Below are 19,420 nucleotides of genomic sequence, written 5' to 3' on the forward strand. Positions count from 1 at the left end.
CCCTACTGAACTAGTAATATTCAGTAACCCTTACTTAACATGGGAGACATTTCACTATGTGAGACTGACTAATGAAATGAAACCTCTAGATTCTAGGCCAGCTCCTATTGAATCTTTTAGTGATAACCTCTAAAGCTTAATAAAACTTGCAGGGAAAAGGTAAGGAATTGCTGAAAGTAAACATAAAACCTAAAGCTTAAAATAAGAAAAGGAGGTGATACACCAAAATGATTATGAAGACGTAACCCACATGTAACAGAGAGGGGTTATATAGCTATATGAAATGCAAATAAAGCACAACTTCTTATAAAGACTTGCACAAATAATTTATGATAAGGCTCCAATACTGAAAAGACAAAAGAAGGACAAACTAACCCCTCCCTTTGATCAATTTCACCTATAAACACATATCATAACCTCCAAATAAACTTACTTTTTTACAAATAGGTGCTGGAATGAGACAGAAAAAACAAGGAATAAGGAAAATTCTCAAGTTATTCTTTCAAATCACTCATGAAATGCACACATAACTTGCAGAAAGAAAGAAGGCTTTAGCACTGAACATAAAGTAACATCATCACACTGTTGTCATTTGTATTATGTCTCCAAAAGATGAATTATAGACTCTGCAATAAAGCTTAGGACTCAAAAAATGAGTCTCAAAACTCCTTATAAAATTAGAACTCTCTCAAATGAGTTACAAAAACTCCATAAGTACAATGCCCAACTATTTGGGTTGTATGTAGAAAGATAGCCTAGAAAAGAGGGGCTGGAAACTTCTAAAATAATGGTCTTTTGCTCAAAAAGCTCCATTTAGTCATAAAGCACCATATGACTCACTTAAAATATCTCTAAAATAGGCTTTAACAGTTAACAAATGTCATTTAACTGTTATGATGAGGCCAAACTTGACCCATAATTCCTATTTTTTCTCTAAAGGTTCCCAACCGATTCTCCTCTTTAAGGCCATGACATGACTCACCTTTTGCATTAAACATAGAAAAATATCTAATGACTTATAATTACATCATTTAAATATTTCTCTTTACATTAAAATTTATGCAAAAGGAAAACAAATAAATAAAACAATGTTCTTGTTATTTTGCATTTTTAGAATTAAGAAAATAATATTAAATGATTAAAATTAATCATTTTAATATCATTTCTTTGTTATAGTTATACAAAAACAAGTAACATTATAATCTTTAAAAATCTTCTAAGGAATTAACAATTAAATCAGCCCCCTTTTGAAAGCAAAATTAAAAAATGGATTTCAATCCCATTCATGATGCCCGTGGATTTCAAATGTTTCTTCAAATTAGCAAAGGGCGAATTAAAAGGTATAATGTTAAAAGAACCCTAAAAGGCTTTCATTTTTCACACTTTGGAAATTTCAAATGATGAAGAGGATGAAGGGTTTGTTGTGCTGCTGTGAATGAAAAACTTACTAGTTTCACCATGAATGATGTCTGCTGGAGGTATAGTATTTTGTTGTTAAATCTTTTCATCCATGCTTCATTTTGAACTTGAATACATATAGTTGGCTTTATTTTGAAAACCCAAATAGGGTTTGAAGAGTTTTCATGGCCACCATGCATGAATCTGGGTTCGAATCTCTTGGGATTTTACCTTTCTCTCTTCCATGTGCATCTACTGAAGCTCACTCTGTGATAGCTACCCATATTACTAGAAGGTATGCTGCCATGGAAAACCTATTTGCTGGAACTTAATGTGGTCATTTTGATTCTTAAAAATTTGGTATAAATTTCCATTTCATTTTTCCTTTGTTGAACTAAAAAATTGAGTTTCCCTGAGGGTTATTGCTTTTGAACTTCAATGTTGGCCACCATTAATGCTTATTTTCTCTTCGAATTTTCTTATTCTATGAGCCTTGAAAGATTGTTGCTAGTCACCATTATGAGAGGAGATTGGTGGAGATTTTGTAGAATCTTGAAAAATGTCACCATGAGAATTTGAAAAGTATGTTGTTTCTGATTCCAGCTATCCCTGGGTTTGTTGTGTTTGTGCACATACAGTAGCTTCCCAGTATTTTATTGGTTCCATATTGGTTATAAAATAGGCCTTTCATGTAGCTGAATCTTCACTATCAATTGGAACAATAAAGCCTTTTCTTTTGCTTTCGTCTCAGAATAAATATTATTGTGCTTGTCTAGATATTATAAAGATTCATCACCATTATATATGCTATGAATACCATCAAAGACAACACTTGGAGAGCTAGTATAAATAAGCATCTTGACTTTGCATTCAAGGCACACACTTATTACATTCTTTGTAATGAAGATCAAAACTATTAATGGATGAATTGGGTGTAGCCGGATGGAACACAAAAAATGCTCCTTCAAACACTTTCTAGGATTAAATAGTAATTTGTATGCCTTAACAAATGCACTTGCAGGCTTTCATGAATCATCAACAGATTCTTCATTGCTTTGTTTTATGACTGCTGATTGTGCTTATTTTTTTTTTTTTTTTTTACAACTCTGTTATTTTAACATCCCATCGAGCCTCATAAAAAGATAATAGATTGTCTTCATTTCCTTTACAATATTAGAGAATTCTCCACTATTGACTGCTTTGGCTCTGGAACTTGATGACTCTTAAATGCATCATGCAAATGATTGCCATCCTAAGATATATGACACTCCAAAGAAAACATTGACTCTATTTCCAAAGTCTCTTCTTTGCTTTCAGCACATTGGATCTTGCTGACAAACTCAATCCTAAACAGAAGCTTCAAAGCTTCATTATTTTTTATATACTGTAATTCCCTACCAAGGGATCCAAAGAATTAACCTAAAATTACACTAAGTTTAGTAGCATTTTTTCTTTTCATGAAAAATAAACACCACATATAACTTATGCACAGAAATGGAAGCAATAGCAATGTCCACCTGAAAGTAAATATAACATACATAATAGATTACATTCTTTAAGATCCCTTATCATTGAATTACATACATAAATCCATTTAGTACAACATCCACATGAAACAATAATGATAAGTCCAATGTTTACACATTACATTTCAAATATTCAATCATCCACTATACATGTCACAGGGTATTACAAGCTCAAAGAATATACATATATAGAATAAGGTACATCATCCTATTCTAATCCATGATACATCAAAGTAGAGATAATCACATGATACAACATCATAGAAAACATATTCACCCATCATAAAGATCAAATATAATAAACTAAGTGCACGGTTCCTCCCAACCGTTAATAGCATCATTAGACCATCGTGGATCCTAGCCATCCCTCTGTGCGTAACATTCCAAATCACTGAAGAGATCATCGGTATTACATAGTAGGAATGTCACTCCTAATAAATACAACATCATATGTAGAAATAATCTAACATGCAAATAAAAGCATAAGATAACATCATCTAACATATGCTAATCATTAATAAAAAAGGATACATATCCACCATCATGAAGGACGCATCAGCCACGATGTCTCAATGAATCTCAAAATGATAAGAGTGGAAAATACACTACCACTTGACCGCGTGGTACCTAAGTGGTCCACTCCCACCGTGCTAAGGAGATAATCACAAGTCCCAAACAGGCTATCAAAATCACATAGCACAAATCTCTATAAGTCTAGGAATCCTAAAAGTATACTAACTCAAAGGTTCCAAACACAAAATCTGACATCTAATCCCCAGAGGCACACAATGACATGTAGGAACCTACTATGCAAGCAGAAAAGTGTCATTGCAATTATCACATACAAGTTACCCTGGCAGTTAGCTAAACTCCATGGGTTCATACTGATTTCATGTAGCCACTAGTATCCTCTCATACTGATGAGGCATACTATGGAATGCAAGGTCGCAACCATGCATCTCACTACTCCCATCCTAGCCTATACAAGCATTCAAGGCATGGGCAAGAACAAAACACTTCTCTTTTTAGGTTCATTCAATTAGTATTAGGTGAGAATGTTATCACTTATTAATCCAACTTACAATGAGTTACCCTGGCAGCCTCTTAGGGCCCTAGCCCCCATTGCAAGCCACTTCTCATCACTACATGCAGATATCCTACCCTAATGCTCATGGAATCAATAATCTCAAAATCACAAAAGATAATCCATAAAATCATCAAATATGCATAAAAGCATCAAATCTCCATGAGCTAACATCCATAGAAAATCATGAACACAACAGCTCTCTATTGCCAACTGAAGTATCACTGATAATCAAAGTATCCAATGGTTCTCAATAACCAAAATATATATATCTCAATCATACTAATCAAAGACTCCCAAAATGGTTGAGTCAAACATGTCACATCATGACATCATAAAAAATAAATCCACATTATAGTCCCATCATGGCGAATAGAAAATAACCAAGGATAACTGATCGATGACCAAAATAATGGTTAAGTCAAGTATCTCATACATAAGAATCTCAACTATAACAATCAGTAATTACAAACAATGCATAGAGAATTCCATCACATAACCATGGTTGGGTTTATAAAGATCGAGATTAAAACATCATCATGTCACCACAGTCACATAACCCCCAAGCCTTTGGTAGATGTCCTATACTAGTCAACACTAGTCAACCCAAAACTCAAAACAATAGCTAAAAAAATACACAATGCAAACACATGTTTTGGTTTTACCAAGTTTACAACTTGAATTTAAATGTAGAGATCTCAGTTTAAGTTTCCAAGTCTGAAGAATGAATGGAGGAACACATATATTGTTTTTGGATATAAGTTTTCCTTAACAGAACTAAAAATCCATTTTCCAATTTAATAACATTTGTTGATACATCCCCCCACCAAACTATCAATTCCTTATTTAATAACTTAAAACAATTAAATTATTAAATAGTTGAAAATTATTAAAGAGTCACCTTTATGAAAATAAACCATCAATATAAATCATTGATCAAATAATAATAACTTAAATTTATAAATAACATATTTACATATTACATATATACATATATATATATACATACACACATACATACATATGTAAATATATTAATACATTTTCATAAAATTGATTTAACAATTTCGATTGACACCATATTATATAGCAATGTGAAATGATTGTTGATAAACATTTCAACATAAACATTTTTTTTTTGCATCACATTTAATATTAATTAACCCCCCCAAACACTTGTTGCGGTATGCAGTACCTGCAGTCGCAGGCACTGCGCCGTCAGTGGGTACGTAGTAACCCTATTGCCGCAGACCTGTGACGGCAGGTCTCTGCCTTCCGCAGGCATGGGGTACGAATTGTGCCGACAGAATTTTAATATATACTTGTTTCATGCGATATGAATCGCGTTGCGATTTATTAAATTTCCCACTACGATTTATCAATCGCTCAATTTGGTGCATTATATATAAATATACATAGGTGTATATATATATATATATATATATATATATATATATATATATGTGTGTGTGTGTGTGTGTGTGTGTGTGTATGTATATATATATATTCAAAATTTATAATAGATCCATTTATATATCAGTATATATATATATATATATATATATATGTATGTATATGTATGCAGATCTGAATATATAACCATGTATGTTTTTTTTCCACAAAGATTATATCTACAATTAAGAATAAAATATTTGCATTATAGAATGCATATAAAATTCTCCAATTAATCTACCCATATTGAGAATGCATATAAATATGAAACTTCTCAGAAGACATATGGAAGACATGAAGAAGACAGGGAATGCATAATGCAAAAATAGCATAAATAAAATCACAAGAATCTACCCGGATTCTGATACTAAATCACTCTTCCCCAAAAAATCCGCAGAGCAAGCTCCTCCCTTCTTCAGAATTCTCAAGTCCTCCAATTCTCCAATTGCTCTCCCAACACTATGTCCAAGCTTCTATGAATGCCTGAATATAAAGAGCTTTCAGGAAACATCTAGAATGCTTCTAGAAATAGCTGGAAGGTGTCACCAACTAAGCATGGGTCTTTTCCAACCTTCAAGATGAGCCATAGGGTTGTAGACACCATGTGCTTAATTGATGCACTAACCCCTGTGTTGTTGACACATGAGAAATAGAGAAGTGCATTAATTCCCATGCAAGCTTATAACTCCAATTTACTTTTTATATAATTTCTATTTAAATATTTATAACTTTTATTTTAAGTTTTATAACTTTTATTATTATTTATTTGTTACTTTATTATTATTTTATTATTATTATTAATTTTAATTTCTAATTTTCTTTTAATTCTTTTTCCTCAATAATTCACATTTAATTAATTATAATCAAAATATCAAATAACATGATATTTTATATTAATTCTCTCAAATAATTAATTTATTAATTAAATCTATTTATTAAGACTTAATTAATAGAAAATTCACCATAGACCTCCAAGATAAAATATGAAAACCCATCATAGAGAAAATCACTTAAAATCAGTCTAAAGGGTTAAAAATCATGAATTATGTCATTCGACACATTCGGTGGGTAAAATATCCAGATACTTGTCCTACCTCACTAGGACAATTGGTTTAAGGATTTGGGATTTGGACTTGAGAATTTATCTCCCTCCTCTTATCATTGAGATAGTATAATAGGGTACGCTCATCCTGGCAATTCAGGGAAGTCGATACCCGGTACCTACAACCTGCAAAAAATCCATGCATGTACATACAATATATATATAATGCTAAGCTAAACAGACAATGGTAGGAAGTGGTGCATCATGTAGATCCTGACTAAGCAAGTGACTACGACTCCCTTCCTTAATCACATTAGAAATGCCATACAATAAGAAAACACGCACACCATACACATGCAAGCATGGGGTAAGTATCCATAATAAAACACATGAGATAATAACCATCAACTAATCATCAACCATAGCTAGAAACAATATAATGATCATCATGTATGCATGATCTCATCTTATAACCACTGAATCCATAACATAATGTTTGATAGTGTCAAAATAATACCACTAATCCATCAACATAAAACTACTCTATCATAGTCTGATAATAATAGCAATGTCTAGAAAAGATGTGAATGAGGGTAGGCACTACATATACTATTGGAATTTCCATGGGGATTACATTTGAATGTGACTCTTGCTTTTCTTATGTGAAATACCAATTTTTGCGGTCTTATTTCTTCTTAGCCATGATTTTGTAGCATATAGATTTAACCTGATCAAGCTTCTAATATCCCCAAATGTCTGTTGTAGTTCTTTTAATATTATCATCACTAATGCTCTTTGTTGTAATCTTTTGCATCTTGTAGCATATCATTTCTGAGGTTGGAGCACGGGCTTGTGACACTCACAAATGACCTTTCTGTGATATGCACCTATTCCCTGTGAAATCAATCATGCTTGTTTTTTATTATAACAAAAGGTTTCATATCATAATTAACTTTTTCATTTGAGCACTTTGAATACTATTTTTGATATGTATTTAGAATGAGAAAAATATTGCATATGTGGGTAAATAGTTGTAGATAATTAGTCATTGCTTAGATCTTAAAAGATCTAACCCCACTTTTTTCCATGCAAGAGAACAAAGACCCAGAGCTATTAGATCAAGGGCCAGATGAGGAGCAGCATTGAATATCACATAACCAATGAAACATTGAAAGGCAATGACTTGTTACCTCTAACTCTATCTTCCTATGTTATATTTTTCTTATTCTCAATATGTATGAAAGACAGTAGTTAGACTCACGGCTTGTGTGAGATATTTCATTTCCAGCACCTTTCCATTCATTTCATACTTTGTAAAAATGAAAATTGTATATTTGAAAATGAATAATACAAGGACACTTTGTATTGTTGAATGGCATTGATGTATTTTTCTTGTCTTCATACTCAAATTGTACACATGTGCAAAATTTGAGTAACAGATACATTATAGTCATCATTCTAGAATAGTCATCAACAAAAAGAATGAAAACATTTTCTCCACTGTAAGTCTCTATTCCAATAGGTCCACATAAGTCTATATGAGCAATTTCTAAGACTTGTTTCAATTGATAGTTTTTTCTTTTGAAACTAGTCTTTTCCATCTTACCAATTTGGCAATTCTTGCATAAACCCATATCAAGCTTCTTCAAACTAAGAATGTCTATTACTCTTCTATGTTTTCTTATCTTAACTAGATTATATCAAAGTTTACATACCATAGCTATTTGTGCCATAACCATATTTCTTTTACTTATGCAAAAAAAAATGAACAATCACTAAGATCAAGATAAAATAGCTTACATTTTGCTTGATTGCTAGATCAAACTAGATTTCCTTTTCCATCCAATAGTTTGGCCTATTCATTCATGAATTCTACCTTGAATCTAATGTTATTCAACTGTGCCACATTCAGTAGATTATGCTTTAGACCTTCAACCCAATATACATTGTCATGTACAAGTTCTTTAGTCAATGAAATACATCCTTTCCCTTGTATGTTACAAGGTTCATTTTTTCCAAATCTCACACTACCTCCACCATAATATTTCATGTACTCAAATTTTGTTTTGTCTCCAATTATATGATGTGAACATCCACTATCAATAATCCATATATCATTTTTTCTAACATGAGAGATAAGTTTCATCTTATCTTCTTCATCATTAGATTAATCTTTTACAACAATATATATCATTTCATCTTCATTGTGATCAGAATATTTAGCTATAAAAAAAGATTTCTTAGCTTTGTCCTTATAGTTCTTGTAGGTCTTGGAATCCTTTTCCTTTGTGCTTATTGCTTATGTTTTCATCTTTGATCTCTTTCTTTGGACACCTTGCAGCAATGTGACCAACTTCTTTACAAGAAAAGTAGATTAGAGGAACTATACTTTTATACTTTCCTCTGCCTTTGGAATACTTTCTTGCAATGAAGGCTTCAACAACTTCAAGATCATTGTTTGAACTTTCTTTTTATTCTTATTTTTTACTTCTTGATTGACTGGACTTTGATTTCTTAGCCTTTTCTTTGTGTAAGAGTTTAGCTTTAAAAGGAGACTCAATAACCTTTGAATTAAGAACATAGTTATCAAAGTTATCTAACTCAAAAGTTGTCAATATTCTAAGTAAAACATCCAAATATATTTTATTATTTGGATCACATCTCCTTTCTTTAATAGAAAACACTCTAATTGCATAAATAGGAAGAAGAGTTCTAAGTACCTTGCTTACTAATATTTTCTCTTCAATGTCTTCTCTAGATGTTTTGATTGCACTTACACTTGCTTTGATTCTTTCAACATATTTTGTAATGTTCCCATCTTCTCTCATTTGCATCTGATCAAAATGACATCCAAGACTTTTAGCCTTATCTCTTCTTACATTATCATCTCCTCCATATATGTCTTTTAGCTTGATCCACATCTCATAAGCTATCTTTTAGTCGATGACTTCATCAAATTTAGCATAACTAAGAGAAGATACAATATCAATCATCATGATGTTATGATTTTTCTTTTCAGCAATATCTCTAACAAATAATGTTTTAGTGGGAGTTCTATATTTAGTATCAAGATATTTACATCTCAAGTCACTAATAGTAGCCAAATGTAACCTCATAATTCTTTTCCATGCTACATAATTATCTCTATTTAGCTCGGGGATTTCTCTTCTATAGGACATCTGATGTTTAGTGTAGGTCCTTGAAACCTTCTTTGCAAGCACTGAAAGCTCTGATACCAATTGTTGGACATATAAGAGGAGTAACTAAGAGGGGAGGGTTGAATCAATTACTACTAAAATAAATCTCAAATCCATTATAATGTTAGCATAAAGAAATAAACTCTAATAACTAAATATTGTTGATGCTCGGTAAACACACATAAAATGTTGTAACTCGATAATTACTGATTATGCAAATCTTAGAAGTTTTATGTGATTACCATTACTTTAATTTAGTTACAAATACATAAAAGAAAATAGCATGAACACATTTGACACCAGAATTTAATGTAGAAATCCAATTTGAGAAAAACTACCAATTATAACTAGTTACTATATTCACTCTTCTAAAGTGAGCCCTATTAGGAGCCAACACTGTTAAAGGTTATAAAACACACTATTAGGTGTGACCCTATTAAAGGATTTAATCACCCCATTAGGAGTGGCCTTGTTAGTGTTAGAAATTCTTTAGAATAACTAAGAGTGGGGGTGAATTAGTTATTCAAGGTCCAAATATCCTAATAAAACTTTTTCACCAAGTGAAGTGAGCCCATTAAATTTTTCATGCATCCAAGCATAAAATTTCCTACTTAGAAAGTTATGAAAAATCAACATGCAAGAATAAGACATGAAATATCAACACATAACATAGTGATTTATGTGAAAACTCAATTTGGGAAAAACAACCAGTAACATGCTACTCAATTCTCACTCTTTTGAAGTGATGCTCTGTTAAAGGCTACAACACAGTGCTAAATGTGAATTGGTTAAAGGATTTGTCCACTCTATTAGAAGTGGACCTAGTTAGAGGACTTTAGAACATTCATTTGGAATGCCATCCTATTAAAGGATTTACAAATGGCTCCTAAACCAACATAAGTCTATAGGATTTTACCCTAACTGATACAATTGTTAGGGAGTAACAACAAGGGCTTTTGACCTGATACAACTCACAACTTTAACTTGAAGATTTTAGATCTCTATTTAGCTCATAAAATTTCTTCACTTTCAGTCTTTGTAGCTCTGATAGCTTTTCCTTCTTTCAAGCTTTGTCTCCTTGAGTCTTCATGCTCGATGTACTAGTACAATCTCCTATATGGCCACTTATCAAAGCAAAGCCTCTATTCTCTATTCTTCCTTCACAATGCTTTCTCCTTAATACCTTTCAACAACTTTACAATGTGACACCTCAAAAACTCTTACTTATTGGCCTGTAACTCCTTAAATAGAAGTTTGGAATACTTTTCTCTCTCAAATCTTCTCACTTTTTCCTTTAGTTTGAATGGATTAGGTAAGATTCAATGAATCTACCCCTTTTCTTGTTCCTTCTAGAATCATCATGAAGAATCCTCCTAAATTTTCCCAAAAATGGTTTACCTAAAATTTTGTGCCACCAGCTCATCATTCTTATCCTCCATCTGGTTCATAAAATTGAAGGTAACAAACTTGTCAGCTTAGATTTGGTGAATCTTTGACAATTCAAATAATGCAATAGCTCAGCATTATTAAAATTCTAGTGCTCGACACATACTATGGATTCACTCAACATCCACTAAATTTTACTAATGCTTAGCACCTACTATGGATTCACTTGGCATCCACTAAATTTTACTAATGCTTAGCACCTATTAATTGCTCAGCTCCTTCTATTTCAGTCGACATACACTAGACTTTGTATTTTCTTAGCACTAATTAAAAATCTACTTGGCATGAAATAGCTTGTTCGACACTCACTAATGAACTTACTCAAACTTTGCAGATAGCCTTGTTAAAACTTATACTTCTAAAGTTTCTAAGTGTGGCCAACCTCTATTTCTTCAAGTATATTGTAAATACATCATTTTACCATTGTCTTAACTCATCCCTATACTTCATTACAAAACCATAACTCAACCTTTCCCTTATGTACTTTTGTTACATCTTTTTGATTAAATCCTCTTCATCAATCAATTAAGTGATAGTATTTGGATCTTATAAGAAGTTGTCATTCCAACAAATAGCAGGTTTGACATTAGTGACAAAAAAAATGATTGAAAAAATTCTTGATCAACAATCTTCCTCTTTGCAAACAATCATCCTTCTTCAAGAATGATCTTTTCAATCAGATTTCCAACAATCTCCCTCTTTGGCATTGATGGCAAACCAAACTGATCAACCAACTTATCAAAATGCTAACTAGGTTAAAATAGTAAAACAAATGCCAAAAAGAAATTGTGTTACCATTGTTATTTTCATCAGTTTTCACATCTCCCTCTCTGATCTTCTATCCTAATTTCTTTTCTTTTGCTTCTCTCTCTTAGCTATTGTTTCCTTTTTTTTTTTTATTCTCCCTCTACATGTTTGATCAATTCTTGTATGACTCCCTCTTTTCTATAGCTTACAACTTTGATTAGCTTTTCTCTTCTTAACTACTATTTCTCTCTCTTATATTTTGTTCCTTTAAATGTGCCATTTCTCCCTCTGCATATTATTTCTCCCTCTTCACATTATTTCTTCCTCTATATGTATTGATCAATTTTTTCTATTCTAGTATCAACTACTTCTCCCTTTGTCTATTTGATTCATGTTGATTAGTTTTTTTTTTTCTCCATCTTTGACAACAAATCCAAAGACATAATACTTTAGTATCTCATCATGCAAGTATAGTATCTTTGGGAACTCCAATTTCTCCCTCTATCACCTTGCTTGTGACTAATTTGGAACTTTAGCACTGTAGTTACTTTAGGAAAAAACCTAAAGTAAGCATCCTCTCCATCAATTTGTAACATTTCAACATTTAATTTTCTTGATGCAAGGAAGTTTTGTAATTGGTCAGATAGCCTTGGATAGGGGTATTACCCCTAACTTACCTCTAAGATACTCAAATGCATCTTTAGGTAATGCTTTTTCAAAGATGTCAACTCTTTGTTCCTTTGAGATGACATATTCCATCCTCACTTGCTTGTCTTCCACCAATTCTCTTACATAGTGATATTTAATTGCAATGTTCTTTGTTTTGGCATGCATCATAGGATTCTCTGATATGTTGATAGCACTTGTTCTATCACAATAGAGTATCAAAGGTTTAGTTACCTCTTCCTTCATACCATGCAGTAGATATTTGATGCATACAATATTGGTGCAGTTGATAGTAGCAGCAACATACTCAACTTTTTCTATGGACTATGAGGTACAACTTTTATTTTTGCTGGTCCAAGTAACCAATCTTTTACCTAAGAAAAGTGCTCCTCCACAAGTGCTTTTTTTGTCATCAATATTACCTCCCTAGTCTGCCTTAGTGCAAGCTTTTAACTCAAACTTTTCACTCCTCTTGTAGTATAATCCAAAGACATCTATTCCTTTTAGGTACTGCAATATTCTTTATACTACCATTAGATGATTTTCTCTTGGATTAGCAAAAAATCTTGCCACTATTCCAACAGCTAATGCAATGTTTGGTCTACTATGCACAACATACTTCAACTTTCTAATCATTGATCTGTACATTGTCTAATTTACTTCAGCTAACTCATCATTCTTAGATAACTTATGTCATGTTACCATTGGTGTACTGACTAGTTTTGAATCTTCTAAGAAAAATGTCTTAAGTATCTCCTTGATATAGTTTGATTGGGTCACAAATATGCCATGCTTCAATTAATGTACTTGTAATCCAACAAAGAATTTGATTTCCCCAAACAATTAGATTTCAAACTCATGTTTCATTTGATCAAAAAAATCTTTGCATAGGGCATCTTTTCCTCCAAATATTATATCATCAACTAAGATTTCAGATATTAGAATATCTTTACCTTTTTCTACCTTGATATACAAGTTATTTTTGTCATCTATTCTCTCAAATCCAATCTTCACAAGATATTTGTGCAGTCTCTCATACCATGCTCTAGGTGCTTGCTACAAACCATAGAGTGCTTTATGTAGCTTGCAAACCATATCCTTGTTGTTGTCATCAACAAATCTCTTTGGTTGTTCTATGTAGACTTCCTCTTCTAGTATACCATTTAGAAAGAGAGATTTTACATCCATTTGGTAGACTTTGAAACTTTTTTAAGCAGCATATGTAAGTAGTGTTCTTATTCCTTCCATCCTTGCAATAGAGGCAAATGTTTCCCCATAATCCAATCCTTCTTCTTGTGCATAACCTTTGCAAACTGGTCTGGCCTTATTTCTTGTGATCTCACCATTCTCATCTAGCTTGTTTTTAAATACCCATTTGGTACCAATCACATTCTTATTAGTTGGTCTTGGAATTAAGGTCTATGTTTTGTTCTTCTCTATCTAATCTATTTCTTGTTTCATAGCTTTATGCCAATTATCAACTTCTAGTACATCCTTACTATTTTGGGTTCAATCTTTCTCAGCAGACATGATTCATTCCTTAGTCTGTTCCTTGTCATTGATCTTGCCTCCTTGTCACCAATGATTTTTTCTACTGGGTGATGTCTTCTCACATACTTGGATAGTCTTGGTTCTGTCCTTCTTTCCATATTTGATCTTTCATCTTCAGAGTCACTATGCACATTTCTAAATATTTCATCATCTCTTTCATGTGTACTAATTTTAGAATCATAATGTGCATTATCTTCATTCTACAACTCAGCGTCTAAATATAGCTTGGCATTCACTAGCTATGACTCAATTGATACTGAAACTTGTTGTTGATTGTCAACTTGATTAGCAGCTTCATCTTTAGTAGGAATTCCTTCATAGAAGTATACAAAGGGTTTGTATTCTTCTAGTTTCTTAGTTGTATCATCCTAAGCTTTTGCATGCTCATCAAAATTTACATTTGCACTCTCCACAATCTTGCTAGTGTTAGTATTCAAACACTATGCTTTACTTCTAGTGGAGTATCCAAGAAATATGCCTTCATCACTCTTTGAATCAAACTTGCCATTTCTAGAATCCTTAAGAATATAGCATTTACAACCAAATACTTTGAAATGTTTTACATTGGGTGAGTGACCATACCATAATTCAAAAGATGTTGTATTTTTACCTTTCTTGACTTGGACTTGATTCAGGGTGTAGACAACTATACTTACAACTTCTCTCTAGTACTTTAGTGCAACATTTTCCTCCATCATTAATGTTCTGGCACAATCTAGCACTAATCTATTCCTTCTTTCTACAATGCCATTCTATGGGAGTGTTCTAGGTGCTTATGTTTATCTTTTAATTCCTTTGTCATTACAAAACTCTTTTGATGTGAACCCTCCTCCTCTATCTGATCTTAGACACTTCAGACTTTTTCCTATTTCTTTCTCAACCCTGGCCAAATACCACTTAAACATTTGAAATGCATCAGATTTTTGCATTAAGAACATATAAATCATCATCCTAGTGTAGTCATCCACAAATATCATTATGTATCTATCTCCTTGGTAGCTTTTCACTTCTACTAAGCCACATATATCATTATGCACTAACTCTAGTACTTCTTTGAGAGTGTAGGTTTCACTTTTGAAACTTGACTTGGTTATCTTTCCTAGTTGACATTGTTTGCACATTGTATTTTCAAGCTTCTTTAGCTTAGGAAAACCTCTAACTTTCTTCATTTTGTTGATGCTAATCAGATTATCAAAGTTGACATGACATAGCCTTTTATACCATAGCCACACATCATCAAGTTTAACAATAAGACAGGTTGCATCTTTCATATCTAGGTTAGACAAATTACTCCTAATTTGTTCTCCTTTTCCTAATAGATTTCCATTAGTGTCATAGATTTTGGGAATTTTGTTTCCAAATTCTACTTTCCATCCTACATTTCCAAATTGTGATCCACTCAGCAGATTATAGTTCAATCCTTCAACATAATATGCATTGTCACATGAAATTTTCTCTATAAGTTTAATTGAACCTTTTTCTTTGATTAGACATGGAGCATCATTTCCAAATATAACACTATTTCCATCATACTAAGTAAAGGTAATAAACTTACTTTTGTCTCATGTCATGTGATGTGAGTATCCATTGTCTATGATCCATTTGTCATTTTTTTTCACATAGGTTACCATTTCTATTGCTTCAGCTTCATCTAATTCATCCTTAATGGTTACATAGACTACCTCATTATCATTTTCATCAAAATCCTCTTCTTCAAAAATGTAGCACTTTTTGCCTTTGTCTTTGTAATCTCTGTTGCTATCTTCTCTTCTGTTCTTGTTCTTGTTCTTGTTGCCTTCTCTATAATTCTTCTTCTATGTTCATCTTGCAACAATATGCCATACTTCATTGCAATTAAAACATATGATAGGAAGCATACCTTTGAATTTACCTTTTCCTCTATGAAATCTTCTAGCTAACAATGCTTCCAATTGTTCCACATCTTCTTCATATGTGTTGCTATCACTAGATGCATACTTTACCTTTTTCTTTTGCTTCTTTGGTTTCACCTCCTTATTATCTTTCAATGATAGCTTGGCCTTGAAAGTAGATTTAAGATTCCAAGGTCTATAGTTATCAAAGTTGGACAACTCAAATGCAATCAGTCTTCCTACTATTCCTTCAAAAGTTAACTAGTTTCGTAGTACACACCTTAACTCTTGGATTGCTAAAACTCTAATAGCATAGATAGGAAGCAAGGTTCTTAAGAATTTTCTATTGATAGTATCATCTTCTAAATGACCACCAAACTTCTTATTGCACTTACTATTTCTTTCATTCTAGAGGCATATTGAGCAGTATTCTCACCTTCCTCCATTTTTATGTCATCAAACTTTCCTCTGAGGCTTTCTCTTTTTTCTCTTTGAACATTTTGATCTCCTCCATAGATATCAGTCAAGGTTTTCCACATTTTGAACATAGATTCACATCCCTTGATGTCATCAAATTTAGCATAATTGAGGGTAGAGGCAAACTCCAGCATTATCTAATTATGCTCCTTCCTTTTCTTCATATCTTCTATAGTGGGTACAATTGTATCAACATGTTCTACTAAAATTGAGATTTTTGCATGATCACTTATTGATCCAAGTTGCAGCTTCATCAACTTTTTCCATGTAGTGAAGTCATCTCTATTGAGCTTGGGAACTTCTATCTTGGACACCTTTGATCTTCCTACTTCTAGTACCTTTAAACTAAATCAATAGATGGCTCTGATGCCAATTGTTAGAAATGCTTTAGAATAATTGAGAAGGGGGGTGAATCAGTTACTCAACATCCAAATGTCCTAATAAAACTTATTCACCATGTAAAATGAGCCCATTAAACTTTTCATGCATCCAGGCTTAAACTTTCCTACTTCGCAAGTTACTGAAAATCAACATGCAAGAATAAGACATGAAAGATCAACCCATAACAAAGTGATTTACATAGAAACCCAATTTGGGAAAAACCACTAGTAACATGCTACTCAATTCTCACTCTTCTAAAGTGATGCCCTATGAAAGGCCTACACTATTAAAGGTTACAACATACTATTAAATGTGACCTAGTTCAACGATTTGTCTACCCTATTAGAAGTGGGCCTGGTTAGAGGACTTTAGAATATTCACTTGGAATGCCACCCTATTAAACAATTTACAAATGGTTGCTAATCCAACCTAATTCCATAGGATTTTACCCTAACTGATACAATTACTAGAGAGTAACAAGGGCTTTTTGACCTAATAGAACTCATAACTTTAACTTGCAGATTTTAGATCTTTGTTTAGCTCACAACATTGCCTAGTTTTCAGTCTTTGCAACTCTGATAGCTTGTTCTTCTTTCAAGATTTCTCTCCTTGAGTCTTCATGCTTGATGTACTAGTGCAATCTCCTATATGGACACTTATTGAAGTAGAGCCTCTATGCTCTATTCTTCCTTCACAATACCTTCTCCTTGACACCTTTCAACAACTTCACAACTTGGCACCCCATCAACTTTTTCTTCTTGGCCTATGACTCCATAAATAGAAGTCTAGAATACTTTTTCCTCTGGAATATTTATGCTCTTTCTTTTAGTTTGAATGGATTAGGTAGGATTCAATGAATCTACCCCTTTTCTTGCTCCTTCTATAATCATCATGAAGAATCCTCCTGAATTCACCCAAAAATGGTTTACCTAAAATTTTGTGCCACTAGCTCATCATCCTTATCCTCCATTTGGTTCACAAAATTTAAGGTAACAAACTTGTCAGCTTAGATTTAGTGAATCCTTGACTTTTCAAATAATGTAGTAGCTGAACATTATTGAAATTATAGTGCTTGGCACATACTATGGATTCACTTGACATCCACTAAGTTTTACTACTGCTCAACACCTATTACTTGCTCCGCACCTAAACTTTGTTGGCTCCTTCTATTTCACTTGACACACACTAGACTTTGTATTTTCTCGACACTAACTAAAAATATAATCAACATGAACTAGCTTGTTCGATACTTACTAATGAACTTAATCAAGCTTTATAGACAACCTTGTTACAACTTATACTTCTAAAGTTTCTAAGTGTGGCCAACCTCTATTTCTTCAAGTATATTATCAATACATCATTTTACCATTTTCTTAACTCATCCTTGCACTTCATTACAAAACCATAACTCAACCTTTCTGTTAGGTACTTTTGTTACATCTTGTTGATTAAATCCTCTTCATCAATCAACTAAGTGATAGTACTTGGATCTTATAAGTAATTGTCATTTCAGCAAATAATAGGTTTGACATCAGTGACAAAACAATGATTGAAAACATTCTTGATCAACAATCTCCCTCTTTGCAAACAATATTCCTTCTTCAATAATGATTTTTTCAATTAGATTTCCAATAGTTGGAGGTCTTGAGACAATTCAATAGAACTAACACCTTGTTAGAGGATTTACAAATAGCTATTAAGCCAACTATGTTAGAAGATTTAGATCACTACTACAATGGTTAGAGAGTAACAATGAGATGACCTTATTTGAATGCAACTGAATTGCTAATTATAGATCTCTATTTTTTCTTGTATTTGGTCCTTCCTAATTGAATATATATTTTCTACTTCACAAGGATATTCTACTTATCCTTCAAATTTGGTTCCTTTCTTCATCATTAAATGTTCAATACATTCATTACATCTTCACAATTTTTTTTCACTTTAAAATTCTCAATCTTGACCTTATACTTATATCTTTTATATTGTCAAGTCATCTCATATACAACTTAGAATAATAAACATTCATCACCTTAGTTATCTAGAAACAATAGATAAATCAATTGAGCTTAATATACTAAGATAAGAAAATCCTTTGTTAGCCAACCCAACTCAGTAGAAACTAACTTAGAAGTGATTTCTTGTATTAGCCAATAGAAGCTCAGTTAGCACTGGTTCCATCCAACTTTTCTACATTAATCGAGTGAGCTCAATTAACACTCACCTTCTACAAACTTTCATTTGATGCCTAAGTGAACTCGGTAGACATTGCCTTTTGAACTAGGCAATCACAAGAATTCTTGCTAGACATAGAAAACTGTCTTCATTTCTTGAGTGAGCTCGGCATATACTAATCGATAATGATATAACATTTGTGTAACATCAAAGATAATACACAATTAATCAATTTTATCCAACAAAAATAACACTGGTCACATCATCATTTTGTAGGGTATTAGATCTAGATATAGAATTACTCACATCCATTACCAAGCCATTCCAATTTTTTTTTTTAAAACACAAAATCTAGAAAGCACTAATTTTTTCATCAAAATTAATACCCGTAGAAGATAACTCACACT

This window comes from Cupressus sempervirens, chromosome 9, assembly GCF_028749045.1.
Source record: "Cupressus sempervirens isolate cs-2001-9-10 chromosome 9, ASM2874904v1, whole genome shotgun sequence".
Lineage (NCBI taxonomy): Eukaryota > Viridiplantae > Streptophyta > Pinopsida > Cupressales > Cupressaceae > Cupressus > Cupressus sempervirens.